This window comes from Cynocephalus volans, chromosome 4, assembly GCF_027409185.1.
Source record: "Cynocephalus volans isolate mCynVol1 chromosome 4, mCynVol1.pri, whole genome shotgun sequence".
NCBI classification, from domain to species: Eukaryota; Metazoa; Chordata; class Mammalia; order Dermoptera; family Cynocephalidae; genus Cynocephalus; species Cynocephalus volans.
Window position 1 is genome coordinate 66030145 of NC_084463.1, and position 15997 is coordinate 66046141.

Here is a 15997-nt window from a genome sequence, read left to right on the forward strand (position 1 = left end):
GCCTACATCTCCATATGCTTTTTAGCAGGTATATGTTGAACACTTGTGCTTCATGGTCAAGACAGAGCCAGAGGCCATGGATACTGACAACTGACTTGTCTGTTTTCTTCTGTCTTTTTCCATGACTATATCTACTGCCTCATCTTGATTTACAAGCAAAACCTGAAAAGCCTAAAGTGTTTTGTGGTTTATCTAGAAATAATACAGAAAATATTGCTGTTATTTTTGGTGAGGAAAATCAATTTTATATAGTTTACTTCAATCTAAATAAAATGTGAATTTTGTTTAAAAAAATAAAATAAAATAAAATAAATTTTTTTGTTTTGTTTTTCCAAATGGATATACAACAGTGGTGCTTATGCTACTGAAAAATATTTCCTTTCAGTATGATTTGAAATCCTATGTTTATCATAAAATACCTTCACATGTGTATTTGTAAGTGTTCCACTCCATGCCCATTTTCTATCTACCTCTCTACCTACCTACCTACCTACCTACCTATCTTTTTAAAAATTGCACAATATGCTTTAATAGTTGAGGGCTCTATTCTTTTTTATTACCCTTCCTTCACTAAAAATTCCTGGATATTCTTAGATTTTTAGTTTGTACAGAGTTTATTTAGAAGCAACTTGTCCTGCACTGCGTTGTTTGGATAGCTGGAGGGTGGGGATGAGAGCTAGGACTAGGATAGATATGATGAGAGAGAGGACTCCTCCTGGTTTCCTGGGATGGAACGTAGAATTGCACAGGCGAGTAGAAAGTACCGTTCTGGTTCGAGGTGGGGTGGTGTGTTTAGGGGGTTGGCCGGAGGGCAGTTGTCAGGGTCTCCTAAGAGGTCAGGGGAGGAGAGGACAAGGGTGAGGAGGAGAAAGGTGAGCAGGAGGCTCCTAGTGCATCTTTAATTGCATAGTAGGGCTGGAATGGGGTTTTGTCTGAGTCTGATGGGATTCCTGAAGGGTTGTTGGATCCTGTTTTGTGTAAAAATAGAAGGTGTACAATGGCTAAGGCTGAGATGATAAAGGGTAGGATAAAGTGGAGAGCAAAGAAGCATGTGACGGTGGCCTTGTCTACCAAGAACCCGCCTCAAGTTCACTCTACTAGGCTTGTGCCAGTATATGGGACAGCAGATAATAGGTTCATAATTACTGTTGCTCCTCAAAAAGATATTTGTCCTCATGAATGCTGTAGCTCTTACTGTAAAGAGTAGGATGATGCCAGTGCTTCAGGTTTCTAGGCAGGTGTAGGACACGTAGTAGAGGCCTCGGCCTACATGAATGAAAAGGCAGATAAAGAATATGGGTGCTCCATTGGCGTGAATGTATCGAATGATTCAGCCATAGTTTACATCTTGGCAGATGTGGATGACAGAGGAAAGTGCTGTTGTGTGTCTGCTGTGTAGTGTATGGCCAAGGACAGTCCTGTCATAATGCTGTTGTGTGTCTGCTGTGTAGTGTATGGCCAAGGACAGTCCTGTCATAATTTGGAGTAGCAGGCACATGCCTATTAGTGAGCCGAAGTGTCATCATACTGAGATGTTTGATGATGTGGGTAGATCAATGAATGAGTGGTTAATAATATTCCCCAAAACCCATATCTTTAGATATGTATCCATCTATTTTTAGAAATAGATATCTTGAAAGGAAATATGCAAGAGATTTCTAGATGTTACCTAACTCAATAACATATCTTTAGGATAAATTAAATATTTCTCTGAATCTATGACTCTCATATTCTTAATGATCCTAAGAATACATGGTAGATGTAGACATTTAGTTAGTATTAGGTAGAAATATTTTTACAGAATTCCTTTTTTTAAAAACTCATCTGATGTCTTTTTAGAGGGCTGTACTATAATTAGAAGGCATAAACATAGAAATGACAGAATTTATCAAGTGATTGTTAAAGAGACTGAAATCAAATTCTATGCTTTGTTATCCATGGTTTAAATTTAAATGGTTCTGTTGCCATTTAAATTTAGTGGGAAAATAATCCAAATAAGGATAAAATAATTTGATGAGAAATACTACAGAATATCTTATATATTTTTTATTTAAGCTTATAGCACTATTTAAATTTGTCTTTTTTAAAAAAGCAAAATAGCGTGTACATAATTTGAACACCTAGTAGTGCTACATGGTCTGTAATGGTTTCCTGCCCCACATCTCCTCAACACGAGGCTCTTCTCCCAGAGGTAATTAGTTCCATTCTCTTTGCTGTTTCTACTGGAATTTACCTCCAGAGTTGATAAAAGCATGTTTTAGTGTTATTTCTTATCTTTTTATTTCATGTCAATTGTTATACAACACGTCAAAGAGAAAGTGATACTTACATAGAATTTTAAAAGATGAGGTGTTCTCTAAGCATTCAGTGGGAATATGGGATGGTAAAGGCATGCCAAGTATAAGGAGCAGTATGAACAGAGGCATAGACAGAAGTACAGTGATGTATCATGTGGAAATCCTATAAGAGTACCCACATGCAACTGAAATTATTGATCAATCAGAAGTCTTGTTTCTTACGTGTGTATAAGCAGAGAAAGAGAGAGTGGATAGGTATTATATTTAATAGCCATTATAATTTGCATGTATTTATTATATGCAGAAACTGTTCTGAGACTTCCTAGTGGTTGGTTTATTTATTCAAGCCTTTAGCTCAGCAAAAGGATGTTTAAACAATATCATGAAAACAATAAACACACTATTTGCTAATCTACAGTACTGTTCTGTTTGTGTGCCACACACAATACACAGACCATTTTATCAAAAACAGGTTAGTCAGCAAGAGCTCACATTTTTGACCAACTAATCTTCACCCTTGATTACCTGGAACTCAGCATCTACTGTACCATACAGTAAACAAGTATTAAACATTTATCAACTGAATAAACAAAATGATCATATGGGTGAATAAGCGTAATCATAGCCCTGAGCCAAAGGGAACATAATGTTGGTCCTGGGAAGAAGAAAAAACAACAACAACAACAGAAAAGAAACCTACATGTTCAGGAGTAATAGCAACACTGCAAATTCAGGAGGAAGATATTAGAAGGAAGACATCCTAATATGGAGAGAGACAAGATAAAATAATTAAAATCATTCACTAGAAGAAATGGGAGGGTTACTTCAGTTCAAAATTATAGTCAACTCTCTATTCATATATGTTAAGCTTTGAATACAGCTCAATTTCCATCTGAGACAGATCAATAATAAACACAGTGAACTCTAACAAACTTGGCTCTGAAATACGAAATCCCTTGGCACTATTATCGGATGGGGTGGCGGGCAGCAAACCCAGCAACAAGGGACTGGGCAGAAGTTCATGCAAATGTGCATGATGTTTTAATGAAAATGTGATGTTGCCAATGCTAACTTCACACATACAGCAACATTACCATGACAACCAGTCCCTCTCTGGAGTTCAGAGATGGAGTAATGACTTGCTTATGCCTGAACATTTAACTTAACAGTTTTTCATACTGCTAACAAAGATTAAATTGAAAAAGAACCTTCAGCCAAGTCTGACAGATTTGGGAAAAATTCATTTCTGAAAATAAATATCTAAAATAATTGCTGGCTATATTTGCTTCCTACTTCTGAGAATAAATCCCAAGGTGTGCAGAAATACAAAAGCCTTGCCTATGATTTTTTCAGTGAAGAATGCTAGAATTCTTAAGTGAAGATGACTTTGCAGCATGAACTTGAATAATAATTACAGCCAGGGCAGTGTTAGAAGCACTTCACTGACAAATATTTCTCCAGGAAAGGAGAGATCTAAGCCAGGTCAATTAATTACATCTCTTCTGGAAGACTGCTTGTTTTTAATTCATGCCACATCACTGGTACTTGGCTGAGTAGTAAATCACATCCTTTAAACACTTATCATGTTCCCTGGTTCCTTGTCTGCCTTCTGTTGACTCTTTAAACATAAACAACCACCAGGTACTGACATAATTTAAGGGATAAAAAACAACAGGTTTTCCTTGTTTGTTTATAACAGCTGTGATTGACCAGGTTTATTGGCATATGAAAAAAGGTTGCTGTATTTCATGATCTCTGAACTCAGTCTCCCTCAGCATATACACCAGGTACCCCTGAAAGGAACATGTACTTTAGGAGCAATTACATTGAGTGGGTGAGGGAGAGGTCTTACCTGGGAAAGGATAGTGAGAAAAGGGTATGTCACTCTCAATTATCCAATTCAAGTTCTGAAGCAAAGGGGCTTGTAGTAGCAAAGGGCTGACCTAGCTGTCTCCAAGAGCAAAGGAATCCTACTTGATAATGCAATGGGGGAAATAGGAAAGAACAAAAGGGAGAGATTTTAGGGATAGAAACAGAGCTCAGTGTTTTAATATAAGATCTTATTCTATACCTGAACTCCAGGAAAGAATGGTTGCGTGGTTTGCTTCCTGTATTTGGAGGCAAGTAGTCTTGTACCCCTGAGTATGACCACCAGGAGGAAGAGACACTTTTTCTTTATGGAAAGAGTCCCTTCTTTATCAAGCCACTAGCTACAGGGACTGCATTATCTCAGAGTGGGTGCCATTCACAAAACTCCCTAATTCACACAAAACTCCCTTAAAGGTTATTGGTGATCTTGCCACTCTATGAGGTTTGTACTGTCATCCCCACTTAAGAGATGGGGAAACTAAACCTCAGAGAGAATAAGTACATTGCTGAAGGTCTCTTAATAAGTGGAGAGTTCATTTTAATAGCTTAGTATGTCTACTTTCACAACCTCTGCTCTTTCCATTCTACATGCTTTCTAAGTCTAGCCCTTTGGTAACTAAGTCTGGATTGGAATAAATTGCCTCCTATCTATAGGTGATACTGCCCATATGTAGGTATTTTGTTGAAGGCTGGAAGCCAGCAATAATGGCTACCACTGCTTCTGTTCCTACATCACCACCTAGATTCAGTGGTACCCCAGAACACCTCAGATATGTCGACCTATCCTCTCACAGGAGACTTTAATTGTTCTCATGTCTAGAGTGAGCCCATATTCATATCATGTAGTTCCTTATATTAAGGTCACCCACGGATTCCCTGGGACACTTGACAAGCACGTATTGATGTCATAGACTAGTTTGCATTCCTTTCTTCAATTGCCAGACTATCTCATTAGAATACATTTACTACATTCCAGGAACATATTTCTCTTTACTTCAGTTGTCCCATGCATATGATTGGATTGTAAATGCTTACCATCACAAATCATAAACAGTGCAAGGCAGCAGGACAAATAGATGGCAAAGGATTAACTCTCTCCATTTTTACCTGAATTTAGCTAGATATCTTAGCAGGTAACCTGAAACTCAGTGCCTTAACTTTGCCCCATCACCAAACCCAATATATTATCTCATCATTTTGGTCTTCCATTCCTTCCTCAGATGAATCATAAATATTTAACAAATATTTGTTAAATGCTTGTTATATGCTAAATGTTGTATTTCTGTGCTAGAGATAGGCAACAATAAAAAAATCATGGTCCCTACTCTTGAGACACTTAATTTAGTGAGAGAAACAGAAGTTAAACAAATAAATACATATATAACTAAACAATTATAAAGTATCAGTTCTAAGAGGAATAATTTTTTTAAAAAGGATCTAAGAAAGAGAATAACGGGAGAAAGGGATCTAAATTAAATGAGTGCTATGGAAAGATGGTCTGAGGAAAGGAAGATGAGGCTTAAAGGAATTACGGGAGTCAATCAGTGGTATTTGGTACAAATTTAACTACCGTATTTCCATGGGAGGGTAACTCGGATTTGTAGAGTTAGCTTGTTTCTGTGTTGTAATTACTTCCCTTATGGCCAGTTTCAAACTACCAAGATGATATCACTGAATGTGAATTTAGGACAAGATATGAACACCGTTACTTTGTATTTCCACTATGTAGATATAAAACATGCATATAATCTAAAGAATATAGATTTAAAAATAGTCAAATATAGCAAAATATAGGAAATGACATATAAGACATATAGGAAATGGCATATAATGACGTATAGGACACATAGGAAATGACATAATGACGTATAGGAAATGGTGAATTTGGAGAATTTCTTACCTCTGTTTTAAATTAATTGTAAATTTATATAATTTAATTTTAAATATTTGATGCATTTGGCAACTGGCTCCTGAAAATTCAACAATAGACTCTTAGGAACTGGTCACACCACTGGAACTTGGGCAAAGAGTGAGCAGAAGAGTAATGCAGACAAAGGGGACAGCACATGTGAAGTTTCTGAACTGAGAAAGAGCTTGATGTATTAAACCCATTAATAGCAATCCCACCATGCTGATGCTCCTCACCTGTTATGGATTTTATTGTGTCCAATGAAAAGATATGTTGAAGTGCTACCCCCTGATGAATGTGACTTTATTTGGAAATCAGGTTTTTGCAAATGTAAATCAAGTTAAGATGAAGCCAATTAGGGTGGACTCAAATCTGATATAACTGGTATCCTCATAAGAAGAGGGAAGTTTGGATACAGACACACACATAAAGAAGAAGACGTCCACATGAAGACAAAGACACACAGGGAGAATGCCACGTGAAGACAGGGACAGAGATTAGAGAGATGCAGCTGCAAGCCAAGGAACACCAAAGATCGTGGCCATCACTGGGAGCTAGGAAGAGACAAGGCAGATTCCCTCCTACAGGTTTCAGAGGGAGCCTGCTCTCCCACGATCTTGATTTTGCATCTTTGATTTTTGACATCTTTGATTTCTTGTCTCCTGCACTGTGACCAGAAGACCTCACACTGAAACAAGACATTTCTGTTGTTTTAAGCCACCCAGTTGGTGGCACTTTGTTACAGCAGCTGTGATAGGTAATTTTAGGTGTCAGCTTGACTGTATGAAGCATTACCTAGTGAACTGATAAGGCATTGTTTCTGCCTATGTGTGTGAGCGTGTTTCGGGAGGTGAATGAGTGTGAGTCAGTGGACTGCGTGAGGAAGATCCAGCCTCAATGTCTGTTGCCTTATTCCTGCCACGTTATTAATTTCTCTAGGGTTGTTTTATGTTTCTTATGCTCCTTTCTTTCCCTTTTATTACCTTTGCGGTTGTGTGGCTTTTTTTGTATTGATAAAATCATTTTCTTTCTCTTTCTCATTTGCATATCTGTTCTACTAGTGGTTTTTATTCTTCCTTGTGTATTTACAGTGAACTGTATCTCTCTTTTGATACCAGATGTGGGACTCCCTTCAGGATCTGTTGAAGGGCTGGTCTCGTGGTGGTGAATTCCTGAAGTTTAGGTTAGTCTGGGAAGCATACTACTTCTCCTTAATTTCTGAAGGAAAGCTTTGCTGGATATGGTATTCTTGGTGGGCAGGTTTTTTTGTTTGTTTTTTTTGTTTGTTTGTTTGTTTGTTTTTCTTTTAACACTTTGAATATGTCATTCCACTCTGTCCCGGCATGTAGAGTTTCTGTTGAGAAGTCTCCTGTTAGCCTGATGGGGATTCCTTTATATGTAATTTGACACTTTTCTCTTGCTGCTTTTAGAATTCTTCCTTTGTCTTTGATTTTTGATAATTTGAGGACATCGTGTCTCGGGAGTTCCTTTTTGGGCTGAATCTGTGTGGGGATCTTTGAGCTTCTCAGATCTGTTAAGAACATCTTTTTCCCACTATTTGGGAAGTTTAGAGCTATTATTTCATTAAAGAAGTTTTCAATGCCTTTTCCTTTCTCTTACCCTTCCTGTATACCTATAATATAGTTGTTTATACTCTTAAGGTTATCAAAAGATTTCACAGGTTTTCTTCTTTTCTGTTCAAATTCTATTTTCTCTTTTATGCTCCAAGTGTATTAATTCAAAAAGCCTGTCTTCTGGTTTGAAGATTTTTTCTTCTACTTGTTCTAGCCTGCTGTTTATGCTCTCAGTTGTATGTTTTATTTCTTTGAATGAATTCTTCAATTGCAGGATTTCTGCCTGGTTTTTTTTTTAATTGCTTGTATCTTTTCATTGAATTTCTCATACATGTCCTCAAATTTCCTTTTGACTTCACTGTGATTTCCATTTTTTCATCCATCATTTTGGGTTTCCTTAGTAGTGTCCTTTGGGATTCCTCTTCAGGCAATTCATCTATTTCTTGTGGTTTGTGGTTTAGGGTCTGGTAGTGGAGGATTACAGTCTTCTTTTGGGAAAGTCAAGCTTCCTTGTTTTTTCATGCTTCTCATATCTCTGTTGACATCTGGGCATCAGGTGGTTGTGTCATTTCTTCTAATTCTAGGAGTGGCTTTTGAAGGGAGAGAATCTTTCTTGTAGAAGTACTCTATATTGTCAGTTGGGCTGGGCATTTTAAGTTTGGATCTGGGTGAGTGCAGTAGTGCAGTCTTAAATACAACTTCTTCCGCTGTATTCAATCTTAGAGTTATTGCTAAGTGCCTGTGTGGCCTAGGTGGAGGGGCCCTGAGCAGTTTCTCATTGGGGTAGGTGTCTTGTTGGGGTGGGTGATCTGCTGTCAGTCAGTGGGTAGCTGTACACTGTTACTGCAGTTCCTGGTAGGTCTGTAGAGGGCCATTGGTTCAGCTATCAAGCCTGGAGCAAGCCTGTGTTGATGCTGCAGAACCCAGCAGCTTTCCAGAGGGGTGCTGTAGGGAGGAAAGACTGCTACCCAATCAACTGTTGGTTTGGGAGTGGGTGTACAGCTGTCATGAGGCTTGGCAGCTCTGAAGGTGGCCACCCGAATAGCTGTTGAGCCTGATGCAAGCCTGTAAGGATGCAGTCAAGGCCAACAGCTCTGCAGAGGCCTGTTTTAGGGTGTCAAAGCTCCTATCTGGTTAGCTGTCAGTCTGGGAACATATATACACCGAGAAAACAGCACCCAGGAACTCTGTAGAGTGCCCCTGGCTCAGCTGTTGAGTCTGGAGCAGGCCTGTGTGAATGATGGAGGACATAGTGACTCTCTGAAGTGTGTTGTAGGAAGGGAAAACTGCTACCCAATCACTGTTGAGCAAATGTGAGCCTGCAATGGTACCACTGAGCCCAGCAGCACTACAGAGGCCTGTCGTAGGGAAGGGTTGCTGCATGAGTTCAGAGGCTGGGCAGTCCTTCCTTCTGTCCTAGGCTCCAAGCAGTCTGTGCCTTGGTCTCACGTGTGCCTAAGCCAACATAGCAGAATGTAGGCAAGGCCTCCATACAAATGACTGAGGCTGTCTGGGTCTAGGCTCCCAATAGCTGGGATTGTAGCCCTACTGGTGCCCATGCGAGCATGTGGAGGGTTATGGGGGGAGTTGGGGTTTCAGCTGAGTTAGCTGTGAGCTGTGCAGGCAGCTGTGGGCTCAGGCCCCATGGGATATGCAAGGTGGGCCACGAATGTGGGGAACCACTACACTCCAGTGGGTTTTCCACTCAGCCAGCTTGCTGATCCCCTGGGGGCGAGGGGTGCTGAGTAAGTTCAGATCCTGGGATTTCAGTCACTCTGAGGCTCCAGGCAGCCTGCGCCCTGACTCCACCAGTGCCCAAGTGATTCCCGTAGAATACAGCAGTGCCTCCAGATGAGGGGACTCAGACTTGCTGGATCAGGTGCAGGGGTCTAAGCTCCAAATAGCTGGGATGCAGGATCCCATGTGAGCCTGCGGAGAGTCTTGGTGTAGGCCAGGCTTCTGCTGGCCTAGCTGTGGGCACTGCGGGAACCCGTGGTTTCAGCCTCCACAGTCTTGCAAGGCAGGCTGCGAATGTGGTGAGCCACTGCACTTTGGCAGATTTCCCTCTTAGCAGGTCTACCCGCCCACTTTGCGGGGAGCAAGTGCTGACTGAGTTTGGATGTGGGTCCCAGAAAGACTGGGGGACTCCCCTGAGGCAGGGATCTCTGGCGTTTGTGGCAGTGGTGGGAATAGCCGGAGTCTTTTTAGGTTCTCTCTGCCTGGTTCCAAGCTGGTCCCTGAAGCGGGGCTGAGGCTGGATGCCCTGTTCTCTTCTGTATGGTTCTGTTCCCTTCATCCGCGCTTCACATGAATCTCCTCATTCTTCTGGTGCTCTGGGCCATGTTTCCTCAGGTTCCAGTGAAAATACATCTGTTTGTCTGTTGTTTTGATCTCTTTTTACGGGGAGGGGACTAGAAGCAGACCTCTCTAGTCAACCATCTTAGAGGGAAATAAAAGAAGGGTATACAGTATTAAAACGATTCTAAGTCCTCAAATACTCATACTCAGCTGTGATTGTACATAAATGGTGCAATAAGTCAAATACTGCAAATATATATATATATATATATATATCCTTTTGCATTGATACCATGCCCTTAAGATAGTTAAGGATTGAAGATTAATCCTCACAATGTTTCTAGCCAATGAGCACATGAGAAGGGCGTGGCATTGTTTAAATTTTCTATTTGGAGCAATTAAATCAGGCCCAAAAGACAACTTTAAAAATGACTATGAATGCTATGATGATAAGATCACTATAAATGAAGTGCCTATCAGGTTGCTCTGGTCAATGCAATTAAATTGAACTGTGGCTGGCATAAAAATAGATTGCTACAGGATAATTACTGATAATTATAAAAAATACTGAAACTTTTCGAATTTATCTCGGATAAATAACCACGGAAGAAAGCAAATTTAGTTGTATTAATGCAGCAAAAATTTGCAAGAAGGTAAATGCATAACAATGCTTACTGGTTAATTTGACTACAGTAGAGTACAATGTAATACAATGTAGTCATTTAAAATTAGACATTGGGCTGGCTGGTTATCTCTCTTGGGAGAGTGTGATGCTGGTAACACTAAAGTCTAGGATTCAGATCCCTGTACCAGCCAGCCATAAAATAAATAAATGAATGAATGAATGAATAAAATAAATAAATTCCCCGTTGAAGACTGTAATGATATAAAAGATTAATTATATATTGGTAATGTGAGAAATTGCAGGGATTTTGGGGAAAATATCCCTATTCTAATATAAGTGATATCCCTTGCTCTTCTTGAGACCTGATCCCAGCCTGACAGAGAGAACAGTTCTACAAACTTTCTATCTGTGCTTACTTCAGAGTTCAATCCAGATGGGAAACAGAAGGCATTCCATCATTATTAAGACCAGCATTTTGATCCTGTTTCATGTATCTCCACAATTTGTACAATAATAGAGAAAAAAATAAGTGATTGTGAATACTTGGTCCCCAGAGGTACTTTAAGAGAAATACCACATGTTCTCACTCATAACAGAGCTGAATCCATAAATTAAAAAAATGAACAATAGAGACAGAGAGAAAGAAAGAAACAACAATCACAGTAATACGTTGAACTTTTAGAAAACTAGAGGTGGAAAAGGGGGGAGAGAGAGAGGGGGGCTAATAGGGAATTGGTCAATGGACACAAAGAATGATTGTGTATTGTAATGATGAATAATCTAACTATACTGATCTAACCACCAGACATTGTATACAATTATTGAAAATCAACGTTGTAACCCACATGTTTGTATAATAAAGAAATATATATGTATGTGTAGTAAGTGAAGGTGCAAGAAAAAGAAAATAAAATACAAAGCTGATGTATTTTAAAAAATAAAATAAAATAAAATCCATTGCAAACCAAGAAAATAAAAAAATAGTTACATCATTCAGTATTTTAGGCAAATGTTGACAGTTCCTCAAGGAGCTTTTGAGCTCCTTCAATCCTTAATAAGTGATACTCATATATTCGTACTGAATTGTATGTATGTATAGAATAAGGATTATTTGTTTAATTTTATAAATATTTCCTGATAATTTTTGCTATGGACTGGGAATACATATTATTAATATATGGAAACTGCAATCACCATGACATCACTCATTTGTTTTAAAACAAATTATTTAACTTGATATGTACATAAACTTATGCTACTGATAAATTCAAAAGTTAGAGGCCCAACAGTATACCATTTATATAAGATGTGACACAGCATGATATGATGACCATCATAGGATGGGATGTCTTGTCACAGCACTTCCATTACTAACTATGTGACTTAGACTAAATTTCATTACCTTTCAAGGGTGTCAGTTTTTTTCTTCTGCAATGTAGTATTAATAATATCTTTTTACCTACTTCAAAAGCTCTTTGTAAAGGAGCACAGTCAACAGTGAAATATGACAAAAGATTTATATTATTAATTTTTACTAGCATAGAGAACTACTCAAGTATTTTAAATTTCAATAGTATAAAACAATTCTGTGATTTTGACAATCTATTCTTATTTATTTCATTCTCAGTGATGATGTATAAGATGTATTTAAATTTAGAAGGTTAAGGCACAGGATATAGAGAAAAACATGATTTTAAAAAATCTATTGTATGAACCAATTTCTTTAAGCTGCTTACATATCTTGCTGAAAAATACAATCCTGGAAAAGGTTCAGATAAAGGATTTACATAAAGTGATTCAAGCATAAGTTACTATTTGAAGATCTTTTATTATGAACTAGAAACTTTATAAATATTACTTGCCATTCATAACATAACCCAGAAAGATAAGAATTATTACCTCAATTTTACATGGGAGGAAATTGAGACTTATAAAGATTAAATCCATTGCCAAATTTGTATAGCTAGTTTATCACTGAGCTGGGATTTAGCTCCATCTTATTTGGCTAGAGACCTAACTTTTTCCATTGTGCAACATGGAACTGCTTCTCTAGATGTCACTGTATGTGCCTTGTCCTCTGCAATTAGCTTATAATCTCTTTGGGAGTTCAAGAACGAAATAATTAATGAAAAAATTCATACATACACAAATTTAATTATTATCTTAAAAATACTTAAAAACGAACTCAGAAAATTTTATTTTCCCAAGGATTATGCAATACTCTGAGACCTCAAGAGTGTGTATGATTTTGTAATGAGTAAATTGCACATTTCTATGCAAACTAAGATTAAAATAATATATTAGGGCACATCTGTCAGTTTTGTGGGACTTTGCATGGTGAGGTTTGGATGTCTCAATTACACAGTACCATATAATTTCTTGGGGCTCTGGGAGACGAGCTTTTGTGGCTCATGTTGATTTTCAGCGTTGGATATCCCAAGCCTGCTGTTTTTGAAGAATATGCTAGGAATTTTTACATGTGATTTATTTTTCAAGTTGTTATTTAAGTAATTGCTAATAGGTGTAGCTACTATTTACTACCATTAAGCTCTCAACAACCCTGAAATATAGTCATTTACATATAGGTCGACAAACCTATAGGAAGGTTATCTTCCATGAAATCATATAGCTTAAAAATGGCAAAATCAGCTAACAAGCCTCAAATTGTTTGACTCCAAGGTAAAGACTCCATAGCCTCAAATAACCCAAATCAATGTTGATCCAGACTTACTGAGGTCAACAAAGAAAATGTGTAAGAAGGATGCAAACACATTAGATCAGATTCTATAATTATTTTTGTATGATCTCACAAATGTATATATTATCTTACGGTATGAATATGTACTCATATGAATATGTATCTTCCTTTAAAAACATTGCAGTGAAAACTTATGTCCACACAAAAAGCTTCACACAGTTTTATAGCAACTTTATTCATAATTGCCAAAACTTGTACTTAGATGTAATAGAATATTATCCAGCAATAAAAAGAAATAAGCTAACAAGCCATGAAAAGAGACAAGAACCTTAAAAACCTTACATTCACATTGCTAAGTGAAAGAAGCCCATCTGGAAGAGTTGCATACTATATGATTCCAGCTACGTGACATTCTGGTAAAGACCAAACTATGGAGACAGTAAAAATATCAGTGGTTTCCCAGGGCTCAGAGTGAGACAGCAAGGGATAAATAAGCGGAACAAAGTGATTTTTTTTATGACAGAAATACTATACTGTATGATACTGTAATGGTGAATACATGCTATTATATATTTGTCAAAACTCCATAGAATGTACAACACCAAGAGTGAGTTCTGATGTAAACTATGGACTTTGTGTGATAATGATGTGTCAGTGTAGGTTCATCCATTGTAATGCATGTACCATTTTGATGGAGGATGTTGATAATGGGGAGGTTGTGCATGTATGGGGGTAGGGGGCATATGGGAAATTTCTGTATCTTCTGCTCAATTTTGCTGTAAACCTAAAAGTGTTCTTTAAAAATAGTCTATTTAAAAAACAAACAAACAAACAAACAAAAACAAAATAAAATACACAACACAAAAAAGTGAACCCAAATGTAAATTACTGTGGACTTTTTTTATGTTTTTGGAAGCCGTCCAGTATGGGGATCCGAATCCTTGACCTTGGTGTAGCAAGGCTGTGCTCTAACCAACTGAGCTAACCAAACAGCCTCTACACTGTGGACTTCAGTCGATAATAACATATGACTATTGGTTTATCAATTGTAACAAATGTACCACACAAATATAAAATGTTCATAACAGGGGAGACTGGAGAGAGTGGGGAACTCTGTACATCCTGCTCATTTATTCTGTAAGCCTAAAACTGCTTTAAAAAAATAAAGTCTATTAATTAAAATATATGGTAGATGCTATGAGTATACACTCATAGATCAAACAAAAAAAAAATGACTGAAAGGTATGCAAATGGATTGTGCTGTTTGAAATAAAATTCCCAAGGACTGTAAGAATCACACATTCAAAAAATGCTTAGATTGCAGTGGAGTTAGCATATGCTGTAAAATGATAACAAAAATTGTATATGCAGCTGTGATGAAGATGAAATCTTGATGATGAGGTTTCATGTAGGAGTCTGAGTAAATTTTTTCATGCATTATGAGGGGGAATATGTGCTATTTTTAATTATTTTATTGTTTCCAAAATACACAATTTAAATATGTAAGTGAACTAACTTACTAAACTAAGCATAACAACTAGTTATTAGTGCCTGTATATTATTCTTGGGCAGAATCATTTTAGTTGTAAAATTCTCACTGGGACTATGGAGGTTCTCTCTGTTGGCCCTCAATTATATTATATTGAGGCATTTATGGTAACTTTTGAGTGCCTACTGTACATTGGGCTCTGGTTTACACACTGTGAAGCAGATGCAAAATAATAAAGACATTGAGATATGATTCCTACTCTGAATCCCTAAATTATGGTCCAGTGAAAGGGGTTGAGTGGAGATAATTCAAGTATAACTCTAGTCAGTGCTCAATGTTTATAAGCAGTAGGTGTAAAACTTGGAATTTATTATGCCAGTCTAAATGAAGGAAAAATTGCCTTTTATGGAGAATTCAGTAAAAGTTCCATGGAGAAGACAGTATTTTTGATGGGTTAACATGAATTTGAAAGATATAGAGGAAACAGTGAAAATTCCAGGTTGAAAGGAATTCCATAAACACCTACAGAAGTGAAGAAGAAAGGGAATTGTGTCTGCAGGTTTACAGTTAAGACAGTTTGGATACATCACAACAATCTGGGTACAAAGTGGAGGGGAGAATGCTTATGGAAATGGTAGATGAGGGTTAGTTGTGTGGTGGGTTGATATAACAAGGTGAAGCACAGGCCTTCGTTCAGTTAGAAATGGATAGGAGATACTGAAGATATTTGGAATTTCTGAGCAAGGGGTATACTTTAGAAAACTGAATGATATTCATTTGTTTTGCGATAATAGAACTTATCTTACTGCATTATATTTTATCCGGTCTATTTGCCCTCTAGACTTGGAGATCCTCAAGGGCAGGTGTCATATTTTATTCATCTTATTACTTTCAGCACTTAATACACAACTGGTATACAGTGTGAATATTATAGATGTTTACTAATGAATACTTGAATTGCATTTTTCTTAAACACTTTTAAAATAATTTTAACAACCTAGATATACTGATTTTAAAATACTCAAATTTGAGTTAGTCCTAATAAACATTGATTTACTACCTCTGATTAGGTTCTTCGTTTATCAGACATCTGAGGTTAATAGGGAAGGAGCAAGGGGAAGTATTAAAAAGTCACGATCCAAAGAGAGAATAAGCCTCTAATAATGTTGCTGCTTTCATTTTTTGTTTAAACCACTGTACTTTGGTATGATTGATATTCAAAAAGCTATAAATATGTA